The 12,332-nt window shown below is 44.2% G+C and overlaps 1 protein-coding gene across 1 annotated transcript in view; it reads left to right on the top strand.

The window, feature by feature from the left end:
- Positions 1-379: 379 nt before the first annotated feature.
- map3k13 (mitogen-activated protein kinase kinase kinase 13) overlaps positions 380-12,332 on the top strand; it is a 36,476-nt gene continuing 24,523 nt past the window's right edge. Inside the window, exons 1-2 of the mRNA XM_080785730.1 lie at positions 380-502; positions 9,438-9,506. The gene's annotated coding sequence lies outside the window, so the exon portion shown is untranslated. The remainder of the gene's footprint in view (positions 503-9,437; positions 9,507-12,332) is intronic.

The following is a 12,332-nucleotide window of genomic DNA, read 5'->3' as shown; positions in this document are numbered from 1 at the left end:
TCACATAATACAATCGACCCTGCTGTAGTTGCGGAGCCGAGTGCCGACTTCTGAGGGCGCTCATTTGCTGAGTGAAGAAAGGTACGTGGCCAGAGAGTGCAGTATCGGTTCCGTTGAACGCCCTCGCAGGCAGCATTCTCTTGTATTATTGTATTGTTTAGGATTAAAACCCTCAAGAAAGATAAATAAATACAGTGTGTAGACGGGTGTGTGTATGTATGTATACCTGTATATATATGGTCCTGTTTATTAAAGTCTAATGTCAGTTTTGGTCTCATTTGATTAATAGTCCTGAGTCCTGACTGTCCTGTAATGCTTATTTGATCCACCCCGAAGTGAAGGATATATTTATATCCCACTACAATATGCAGAGGTTACAGGTGTATGGAACCGAGTCCGGAAGTGACGCCGACGCTCACAAAACGTGGATTAAACCATTGGATTATACAGTAAATAGAGTGACGGGAGCGAGCAGGAACGGTGGGACCTCCAATGCAGAACGGTACTTTGCTTTCTTTATTGTTTACGAGTTGTATATTCTTAATTGTATAGAGCACGCACAACGGTGAAAATGTTTTGTGGGTAATTACAGTTGTATTATGGTCATGTTTTATTTGTGTATATCCTGGCTATAAATGGCTAAAGCGGCTGTCTTTGGAACTGCTGCGATCATTAGGCATTGAGGCATTTAACAAGCAATACGGATCGAGTACGGACCAGTTTTACAGCGCTAATATATCACTATAGGCTACAACACTCTTACATGCAACGCAATATGAAAGTCAGTGGTAGCCGGGTCTATTTTGTATTGAATGAACTATTTTTCATTCAAGTTTGCAAAAGGTAGCTCATATTGTTGATGCCGGGTCTTTCGGCTTTTTGAGTTTTAATAGGTTAGCTCTTTCTCACCATCATTATTATGTATTACTATTATGTAACCAACTGGACAGTGCTGCGGTGCTGTAGCATGCTCTCTCTCTAGTCTCTATATATCTATCTCTCTTTGTACATATTCTCTATACAATACACTTATACAGCCTATAGACCTATTAGGCCATTACTTCAGTTGTATATTTAAAATCATATAAATTGTTACTGTGTGTGTGTGTGTGTGTGTGTGTGTGTGTGTGTGTGTGTGTGTGTGTGTGTGTGTGTGTCTGTGTGTGTGTTATACACATACAGTGTATACTTTTCATGACATGCAAGCAGTAGAAAATAAGAGGAAATAGCTTCATATTGTAGGCTGTTATTCAGAGTTGGGTCTTCTTGCATTGTATCACATTTATGGTGTATTGTCGACCTGATACTGTGTATATGCTGAATATGCAGAACTGAACAACTGTTTTGTTTTGTTTGATTGTTATCAGAGCACATAATGTCCAAACGCTAGAGGAATATGGCCTTTCACAATGTATATACATTATATATATATACACTGCCACTATCATGCTCTTGAAATGCATCATTTCATTATTCTAAACATTCATTATTCTAAACAGCTCGGAATTGAAGCAGCTTCAACTAAGCGATTGCTGCTTTCCACTCCTGTGCTATGGTTTGACAGTGAGCCATATGTGAATCGCTGCATGTCTGACGCCTGGATGCTGTGTACTGTCATGAGAGTGGTGTTGTGTTCTACTCCATTGTGCTGACTGGGACATTTCCAGTCAGTGTGTCCACGTGTCACCAGTGGCTTACTGCTCCTGTAAGTTAACTGCAGGGTGCAATTACAGGTCACACAAGGCACCAATCAGCCAAATGTAGACAGTCCCCCGCAAACGCGTTGAAGGGCTCTATCACTCTCATGTTTTCTTTGTGTTCTTAACTATGGCACAAAGTCACCTAACACCAGCTCTGTAAATGTGTGAATAGCAAAGCGTGGAGTGGTTTTGCGTTTAGGCTATACCCCAAAGGCAGAAGGATAATGTGATAACAAACCCACTTAGGGAGAAAACGGTGGTAGTTTGTTTACAATAGCTTTGCTGTGTTCTTGGTTTAGTAACAACTGGCTCCATAAAGTAGGCCTACCTTAGAGTCTTTTATGTTTTGAAATAGACTCATTTCCAGACAACGTCACACTGATTAGAGCCTGCATGCGCACGCAGGTCGGGGGCAAAATAAACAGATCGCTCAATAGATGCAATGTAAAAGTGGTCCATGGGATGGATTGCACTGACGTGTAATCCATCCCATCAAATTTTCAGATGCTGTTTTCCTCCCAGTGTGGAAGAAGAAGGTTTAGGGTGGATGTTTACTGTGATCTGTGGCTCTAAAATATATACCTTGGTTAATGTTGTGTCAAAATAATGGCCCCTCAAACCGAATTTATGCTCCGCCGTGCGAAGGTGTTGTGCGCAGAGAACGGCCGAGACAGGCAGACCTCCAAGCTCACAGCGGCTGCATCTGTATCTGCGATGTGAGCTTGTACATTTATGTATGTCAGCTGTTCTGTTCGGCGCGCAATACTGTTGGTGGGGTGAAGTATACAGTATATCTGTCTCTTATAGGGTGCGTCTCTGTGTCTCACTAGCCAACACACAAGAGGAGGTTGACTGTACTGAAACCAGCGCTCCCCAAAACAACAGGATTGGGGATCTGTTGAGAATTGATCCACATGCAGTCTCAATGTTTTTAAACAAGAAACCCATCTATAGAACTTGGCATCTAGTTCACCATCATCTGTGAGTCAACAGATACGTTTGTTTCTATTGGATGAAAACATGCATCCATCTAGCCACATTACAGAGTCGATGATTGGAAGGGGGAGGTTGCTTGCTTAGTGGATCAGCAGCCACTAGAAAGTAGAAACCATGAATCAGGGTCAGGGATTAGCCTTTTCATATAATTCAGTTTCCGTAGAGATGTAAAAAAAAAATATATAATGGAAGGAGCAGATAACGTTACGGTTATTGGTCCTCGGTTCAACACTTATTAGGCCCTTTTGTCCAGAAGGAGAGGGTCGCCCTCAGTGACGCTGTTGCATAGCAACGTAGTTTGTCCAGTTGTCAAGGGAACCTACACATCATTCAGTCAGAAGCATTGTGGTCGAGTGTTGACATAGAAAGGGGGCGGGCTCGGATGCTGGTGGTGACAGGAAGCTGTATTTATGTAATTGACATGTGTAGCAGCAGCAGTGCTGCCATGCAGCTGGCCTGATCTCTGTAATCCAAGCCCTTGAGACCAGGCCTACAGTGTTTGTTTTAGGTCTAATTTTTATAGCTCAGTGAAAGGGAATTCTGTATGCTGTGTCAAGCTAAGTAATGTAAGATGCATGAGTAAGCCCTGAGATTTGTGAGTATGTAAGATGTTGGCTTCTTCTTAACCTGTGTGCTTGTTTTACATGTAAACACAATAGGTTATAACATTGTGTCTTATTTTGTATTGGCATCCAATCTGATGTTTGAGCGAGTCTATATGACTGTATGTCTGTTGGCTATTTTAGAGGACTGTTTTATAGAAAACAGCGAGGGGATATAGGGAATTAAAAATCCTCCTATAAATGCGTGAAATCTCTGTCAGTGTGTGTGTAGTTCACGTAACTCTAGAACCGTCCGACCATTCGACTTCAGACTCGGCACGTATATTACTAACGACCCAGAGGAGCACGTACCCGGTCGGATATAGAGGCAGAACCCTAGGCCTATATGGAGATCCGGTTGTCCAGAACCCCGGCCCGACCTCATACTAAGATTGTTACACGCTCTGCTAGATGTTGTTTGTTTGTTCTCATCTTATGAGTTTTTAACTCGAAAACTTAAAAATGTGAGGCCTCATACACAATTACACACATATCAAACAGACATGTGTTCTGTCTGTGTTTCTCAATGCTTTTCCAATGGAAGTCACATGGTTTGACCAAACACTTCCATTGGAAAAGCATTGAGGCGGCCATTAAACACAGACAGAACACAGAATGTGTGTATGAGGCCTGAGCAGCCTGATCTCTCGATCGTCTGATTTGGCTACTGGACCTGACCTTGTGTGTGATTCTGAATCACACCTGCGGGTGCTGATCCCCCTGGCCCCCTTTCTCCCTAACCCTCTCCTGTCCTTTCCTTCCAACTGAGTGACATTTCTGTAATGACACTGTCTGAGCTCCACAGGGCCCTGACTCTCTCATCCTTCCCCTGCTGCGCTCTCCATCCTGGCCTGGCGTGTCACACAAGGAGGCTGCCTGGCACACTGCACAAATCTATAGCCTCCTAAATGCCAGTAATGACAACTTGGCTTGATGAAGAAAATAAGAATATACTGTCCTCGTGGCCTGGTTTTGTTGGCTATGCTGGAGATAGAATGTTGTCATCATCCAAGGGTTTATTGAGCAGACTTGCTGGTCAGCCAGTTCAAGGATTGATTGAAAAGTTGGGTTAAGTCCCATAGCGCTGAGGCCAGAAGTTTTACAGTTGTAACCTGTGATGGTTTCGTTCAAATCTCTGCACTGTGGCAATGCTGCTGTTATAATAATGACTTATTATATACATTACTGGATGAGGTTGTGACTCGCAATGACAAAAACTAATTTTTAATGATAAAGAAATCACTCAGTGTGTGTGTATTTTCTCTTAGAAGTGTTATTTCTTGCTTACAATCGTGCTGCAGGTGGATTGATTTAACCGTGCGTGCGTGCACATAATGTGTACAATATGTGTGTACATGAATGTACACAATCTGCACATGGTTGTGAATGTAATGCTTTCTTGTGATTCCTGTGCAAGCTGAGTTTCTATAATTACCCCAGCCTGCAGCACCTCATGGGGAGCACATTAACACACACGAGTGGATGAGCGACAACTCAAGCATGCACGCGCACACACACACACACACACACACACACACACACACACACACACACACACACAGTGTGTGTGTGTGTCCATTGTGTGGTATCTGTGTGTTGTGTATTCATGTAGAATGACGTATGTACATTATGGGCTGCATCCTCCAGCGTTCATTGCATATTCTACACAGTAGGCTCTCTGCCCCGACAAGCATGCTCTCTGCCCCTCCCTGAGCATGCTGTGCATCCCCTCGGTCTGACACAGCACATTGAGCAGCAAGGGGTGGAAAAAGCACTCGCATTTTGTACTGGAAACTCATTTGTACTCATTACAGAATGAGTTAAAGTTAAAAAAAGAAAAGAAAAAAAGAACATCTTTAGAAAATAGCCGAACTACAAGCACACAATGCGCAAATAGCCAATGCCACGCATGGAAATACTCAAGTAAAGTAAAAAATACCTCAAAACTGTACTTAAGTACAGTACTTAAGTAAATGTACTTACTGTAGTTACTTTCCACCACTGAGTCTGACACAGCACGTTGAGCAGCAGGCAACTGGGCCCCATACCTTAACCCCCCTTCTACCCCACAGTGGTAATCTCAGCCAGACCATCACCTCCTGCCACCCCCTGCCTCTCCTCCCTAATCCCCCCCTCTCTTCCTCGCTCCATATTAAAATTGCCTGTTCCATCCACCCATCAATTTAATTCTCCCCATCCCCCTATAACTGATCCTGCAAATCTGGGATGATACAGATGGCTGCATTATGAGTATTGTCTGTAGCTCCTGGGGTGTGTGTTCACTTGGCTTCTGTCGACTGATACTCCCCGTAAATCTCTTCGGTGAAATTGCAAGAGTCATAATTGAATACAAGACATCTTAGATAATGTATAATGTACTTAAGACGATGTGCTGCTGCTGGGTTGAGGGTTCTATATAAAGGCAATCCCACATGAACCAGGCTTGGGATTACCACAATACCATATCTAGTATTGTGGAATGAGAGAAGGGTGGGTGGGGCTGGGCGGTGCAGCAACCTGGCATACTGTCCAGTGTTCTGATTCCTCCTACTGCCTGAATTCATGACTGTGGGAATCTGGATGGTTGGACGGATTGTCGAGCAGGGGAGGATTGTTGTGGACAGATTCCTCTGCGAGTAGTGAACAGTCATTGTTATGTAATTTCGTCACAGCGCGGCTTGGCCAGGCCGTTGGTGGGCCCGGCCTTCACTGTAATCTCACTAGCATTATCTGTCTCTCGGAATCAGAATTTGTGTGTTCAGCCATGCCTGCATTCCCCTTTCCAACCAATGAGCCAGTCCTGTTTCTGTCTGTCCCTTTTTCTGTTTTTCGGTTAGTCGTATGTTGTTGTTCAATACAACTACTCCGAAGCAATTTAAACTTCCTGACCAAGGTTTCGCAATTATTGCTATTATATCCTCCTCGTGCAATTTACTACTAGAACGGTGAACAAACTTTGTCTTCAAACCTGTCTTGCATTGCTCTGTTTTAGTTCCTTAATGCTGGCATACCATTTTATTGATTTCCCTCTCTGGGATGTTATATACTATTCTATGTTCATACTCCGGCACAGACCGATATGTACAGTAGAGGTAACTCGCACTGGGCCTCCCAGGACATGCATTATTTTGTTTACTGTACGCTTATGTTATGCTTAAGAGTCAGCATGGCTGTGCGTGACTGCTGTGCTGTGCGTTGGAAGATTGGAAAGGTAAACCACTGTGTGGCCGATGATGCTTTTTCTCTTATTTATGTGGGAGACACTGGAGCTGTCAGTGTTGCTGTTCCGCTGCTGGTGAAATAGTAATGAGTGTGTGTAACGGAGCTAGGCCAGTGTGACTTACAAGCTGGAGAGGCCATGCAGGCCACATGCAACCTTGCCTATTGGTACAGTGTTGTCGGCCTGTGCTGTGTGTCAGTAATGATGCGGAAATAAGGCTTTATCCACTACTGGAATACGGATAACTGAGAGAATGAGGTGAGATCTCCCTTGTTCAAAATTGTTGTTTGGCCTTGTTTAATATCTATCACAATGTAAACACAGTATGATAGTCATTCTATGGGGGTATTATTATCGTGTCTACAAATCAAGCCTGAATGTGCAGATCTGGTTTGGGGGTCTGATTTTTGTAGTACCTTTACAATACTTTGTTTTGATGGGCATTGGGCTATATTTCCTCTCAAATAGTACAGCAGTGTATGAACTGTACATTAGCTTGCCACTTACCAGCACCTATCCTATTCCTATTCTTTCTTCCTATATGGTGGAGTAGCTCACTTAGCCCCTGGCCATTTCACGTACCTCTAACAGTGCTTTCCCAGCAGCAATGCAGTGAAAGCCACGGCAGAAGCTTTCTTCTTTGTTGTGTCTCTGTTGTGCAATTTCTCTATTCATGTTCAAAGATTGAAGCTCATCAATTGTACAGGAGAACACGCACTGTGTTCTGTGTGCTTTTCCTAATGTTACGTGGCTTTGCCCGTTTCCACATGAGCACACAAGCTTGTGATCTCTTGACCTTTGGAATTTTTGGTTATAGAACAGAGATAGACAATCTTGCAAAGCAAACCGGTCTGATAGCTGAACTCCCTGCCTCGCTCTTTCAACCTTTCTGGTCAATGTACAACTAGAATTCTAGTTTACGGGAACCCCCCTGCTATGTGTTTTTACAGACATGCATCGTCATCAACAACAAAGTTATAATATGTTGTTCTGTTGGATTAAAGGACTTGTTTTTATTCTTTAGGATATAGTTTTGGATTCGTAAAGCTGCAGTTTGTAGGTTTTAGACAGAGCCAATGCCCAACCATGGCATTCTAGTTTAGCCCAACATTGGTCCAGTCCGCCATCTGCACCATGACTCATTTGAATGTAATTTCATGCCATTTATAGGGTGTGTTGAACTCTGCTTTTAGCCTCCTCTCCTGGACAATCCCCAGGGTTTGGCCTGGAGGGCAGAGAGAGATTGGACAAAAATGTCACTCTTGTGCTCCCCATCCCCCCACCTGACTCCATGGATCATTACACGCACGCACGCACGCACGCACGCACGCACGCACGCACACACACACACACACACACACACACACACACACACACACACACACACCTACACTCACGGTCACCACCCTTCTTTGTCCAATTCCACACCGTCCGTAATGAAAGGGGAAGGAGCATCTGTTCCCTGAGTCTTCGGCCCTCCCACTCAATCACAAGTCCCTTTTAACACACACACGCACATACACGCTCGCACGTGCGTGCGCGCACACACACACACACACACACACACGCGCGCGCGCACACTCATATTAATAGTCAGTCTTTGATTCTGTCATCAGTCACCACTCACCACCCATCCACCCGGGACCCCACCCACCCACGCACATGCACACAGTCTATGGTACGCACACACGCACACGCACACACACACACACACACACACACACACACACACACACACACACACACACACACACACACACACACACACACACACACACACACTGGTTATGATATCTGATTCTTTCTAGCCCCTTTCTTCTCTCCTGTCCCTTTCATTAGGCAGAGAATCAGATGCTCAGTCAATTTGTGCTTAGAGGCTGAACATTTCTCCAGCTATTCCCTGCCATTGGCAGAGATTTCCGTGAATTCAAATCCACCCGAATATTCCGTCAATTAATGTTTTATATTGTCGTGAATTGTTCACCTTCAAAACAAAAGCTCAGAATGAAAAGATTGCAGCAGTGGTGAAAGAATGAATGAATGATTACCTGGCAGGCAATGTGTTTTAATTTGATGCCTTTGACGGAGTATTTCCATCAATTAAAATCCAACACTTGTCTGCTTTCGACTGAATTCTCTGTCAATGAATGTACTTTATCGATATAAAACGACCTCGCTAAAAAACATTTTCTAGCACTGGCCCTGTTGCTAGGCCCTGCCCTGTTTGGTGCGCGCGGAGCATTTACTTATGTTTTCACAGCCAACTTTGAACACTCTTTTCTTGGAAACTACGGCGCTGTCCGTGGTGATGATCAGATCTGCAAGGTTCAGGTCTCATTTCTGATGTTACACTGCATCGCGATTACAATATTAATGTTTCTGGAGAAAGAAACACTAGCTTTAGTGCTTTTGCTTCATGTTTTTTTTTCTTTTTTTTAATTTGTCTTGGGGATTTTACGCCTTTATTGATAGTGAACAGTAGACAGGGGGGGAGAGAGAGATGGGGAGTGACATGCGGCAAAGGCCATCGGGCTCGGGAGTCGAACCCGCGGCATGCCGTCCGTCCTAGGTGCCCAGACAGGGCAAGCGTCCAGGCCTTGCTTCATGTTTTTTGGCTAAAAGTGCATAAGATCTCCCTGTATCCGCCTGGCACACAGCGTTACCACTTTTGGCCACACTGTGGCAGTCAAAGTGTTTTAATCAGATTACATTTATAGTGTTCCAGATTTAAAAAAGAAAAATCATAATTTCCAATCCTGTATGAGTTCCCTCTTCCTACTGGATGTAATTGGTTTGTTTACTAAAGAGGTGGAGAACAAACATCCTATAGATGAGGAGACCCCACTGAACAAACACCCTTTAGCAATGAGTGGCTATATTTAGCTGGCTTGATTTTAACTCTTTCTTTTGTTAATGCAGGTGAAGAGGCGTTGAGAATCTAGTCTTCTCCCTCCTCATCACTACCTGCAAGATGCTCCCCACAACCAGGTCAGTACAAAACACACACCAGTGCAATACAAACACGTGCACAAGGCTCAAGCACATGCATGCATGCATGTGCTGTACATGCATTTGCATTCATAATATATCCCGAAAGCACATTGCATGCACACAGGATCCTTTTGACGTAGATCAACTGATCTTGTGAGTCTGTTCTTTGGATCTGTGTGGTTTACCACTTAAGCCCTATACTTTAGTTTATTGCATAACTAATAGCGGAAATAGCAAATAGAATTCAACATCTACATGCTGAGTTGCTGACACCACTGGCCATTAAAGATGTAGTGAAATTATGTTTTTCACACTTTTAGAGCATATATACAGTATATCATAATGGTCCTTATGGACATTTATTTGAATCAAAAGTCCATTAAAAGCCACATTTTAATTACTGACTTTGAATGGCAACCATATTGAAATGAAATAGTGGGTGAGTAGGTGTTATATCAATTATACTTTAGCTTATTCATGTTCAATTCTATTTAGCGTAGCAGAGCCTTTTCAGTGAGGTAACATGCATGGTAGCAGCACCCTGACTCTGTTGGACCTGAATGGAACCTTGCTAGTTGCTACCATATTTGATGTCACGGTTTCAAGGTTCAATCAAGGTTTATTAGATCTACTTAATTTTGTTGTTAACGCTGAATGCAGTGAGGTTCAATGCAATGTCATATGGAGAGGAGCGACCACTGCTTTTCCCACTGCATTTGGGGGATGAGCCTGCAAATTTAACTTTCAAAGTTGAGAAAAGCTCAACTTTCACAGAGCGACAAGCCAATCAGTGCACTGTGCTCTGAAATAGGTGTGGGGTAGGCATGATACAAAAATAGCCAATGTATGGAAGTAGCGAATATCGCTAATAAAGTTTGAAACCAGCAAAGTTGTAGGTGTTAAATTACTTAAAATGGAACTGAATGGTCTATTTGTCTATAATGTATAGTATACATCATTTACAAAGAATCTGCCAGAGATGAGCATTGAGTGTCTGTGAACTCCTCAGCTGGGAGAACCTGATGGAGAGTGGGCCTAGACTAGGCACATACTCCACAACAATTTCAATCGACGGACTGCTGTATGGAAGTAGAATATATTCAAGATTCAATACTTCAAACCGAAGGCTCTTACCTGAGGGCAGGGGTGCAAAAAGAGAGCTGACAGGGTGGGAGGGGTCGGCAATAACCTTCTGCATCCTACGCTTGGTGCAAATGGAGTAGATAGAGGAGACAGATGGGACTCATGGGATGTCGAGGCCAATGATTTTTGACGCCGTGCATACCACCCTTTCCAGCTGTTCTCTCTCTAAGATTGTTGTGTTTCCATTATTCCATACCACACTGTGACTGAGAAGACGAGGACACAGTGGCTCTATAGAAGTGAACCAACGCCTCCCCACTCCCCAGTCACACCAAACTTCTTTAACAGACGCAGAAAGTGAAGCCTCTGGTGGGCTTTACTCAGGATGTTACTATTGTTAACTTCCCATTTCAGGGAGCGGCAAATAGTGGTGCCAAGGAATTTAAAGCTGTCAACCCTGTCAACAGGCTGTTCACCAATAACCAGGGACGGGGCATAATCTCGCTTTTCCGAAAAGTAAAGATAATTTTCTTAGTCAGGTTTAGACTAAGGTTATTCGAAGTGCACCAATCTACGAGGGCTGCCACCCTTTAGGCTGATTCGTCACCATTTTTTATATAACCGACGTCCGACGACAGTTGTGCGTGCATTTTTAAAGCATGACCAATAGAGTAGTAGCAATAATTGTGTTTCGAAGATAATGTGAAATGGCGGAAAATGTGTACATGATGAGTTGTGGACAGAGAACCACAGTCACACACACACATACAGACACAGACAAACAGAACGACACACACACACACATTGGTGAAAAATAATCTCCCCTCCCTAGGCCTGGTAGGCTGGTACCAATTCCCCATCCCGAAACAGGGATTTTCTCCCGTTAGCAGCCTGCCCTACTTTCAGAGGGCTAGATGCAACTTCCAGGCACCAGCCCAAAGCAACCTGCTGTTCCCAGCTTGTTCTGTTTTGAAATACCCCTCCCTCCATCCATTACAAACACCTCACCCCCCCCCCCTCCTCCCCCTTCTCTTTCACTCCTCTCCCTCCCCTCCTCGTGCTCTCTGCGTCAGCCGGTCTCCATTCATGAAAAGCGTGACGTGAGCAGAGCAGCTTCTCTCCAGCTGCTGGTGACGCTGCTCATCCACTCGCACAGTGTTCACTGCAGGAGTTAAATGAATGTGTCTATCCTCCTCCAGCACCACCTTTCCCCCCCTGCTGTCTCTCTTTCTCTCTCTCTCTCTCTCTCTCTCTCTCTCTCTCTCTCTCTCTTTCTTTTTCCCTCTCATGTTTGCCACGACCGTCCGTCAGTCAGTCTAGTATTTCTTCCCCAGCCCGCCAGTCGGGACATGAGGTATATTTCCTCCATGTCCGAATTGAAGAAGGACCATGCGTTCTGAGCTGCATCTACTGCTGTGAGTAATGTACTGGTGCAGTGCCGTCGACTTGGACACACACATAGTTTTGCATGGGGGGCGAATCTGCGTGTGTGTGTCTGCGTAGTAGATGTATATGGCTCTGTGTGCCTATAACTATTTGTTTCTGTATCTACGTCTCCCCTTTTCTCATGTGCACTGTATGTGGTATGAGTCAGTCGGTTATCACAACGTGTGCTCCTGGGTAGCATCCTGGGTATACTGTGTATGTTGTGTGTGTGTGTGTGTGTGTGTGTGTGTGTGTGTGTGTGTGTGTGTGTGTGTGTGTGTGTGTGTGTGTGTGTGTGTGTGTGTGTGTGTGTGT

This window comes from Protomyctophum bolini (genome assembly GCF_963924005.1).
Source record: "Protomyctophum bolini genome assembly, chromosome: 16".
In the NCBI taxonomy this organism is placed as follows: domain Eukaryota; kingdom Metazoa; phylum Chordata; class Actinopteri; order Myctophiformes; family Myctophidae; genus Protomyctophum; species Protomyctophum bolini.
Note: the sequence above shows the minus strand (reverse complement) of the source record. Positions and strands in the feature narration are given on the sequence as shown.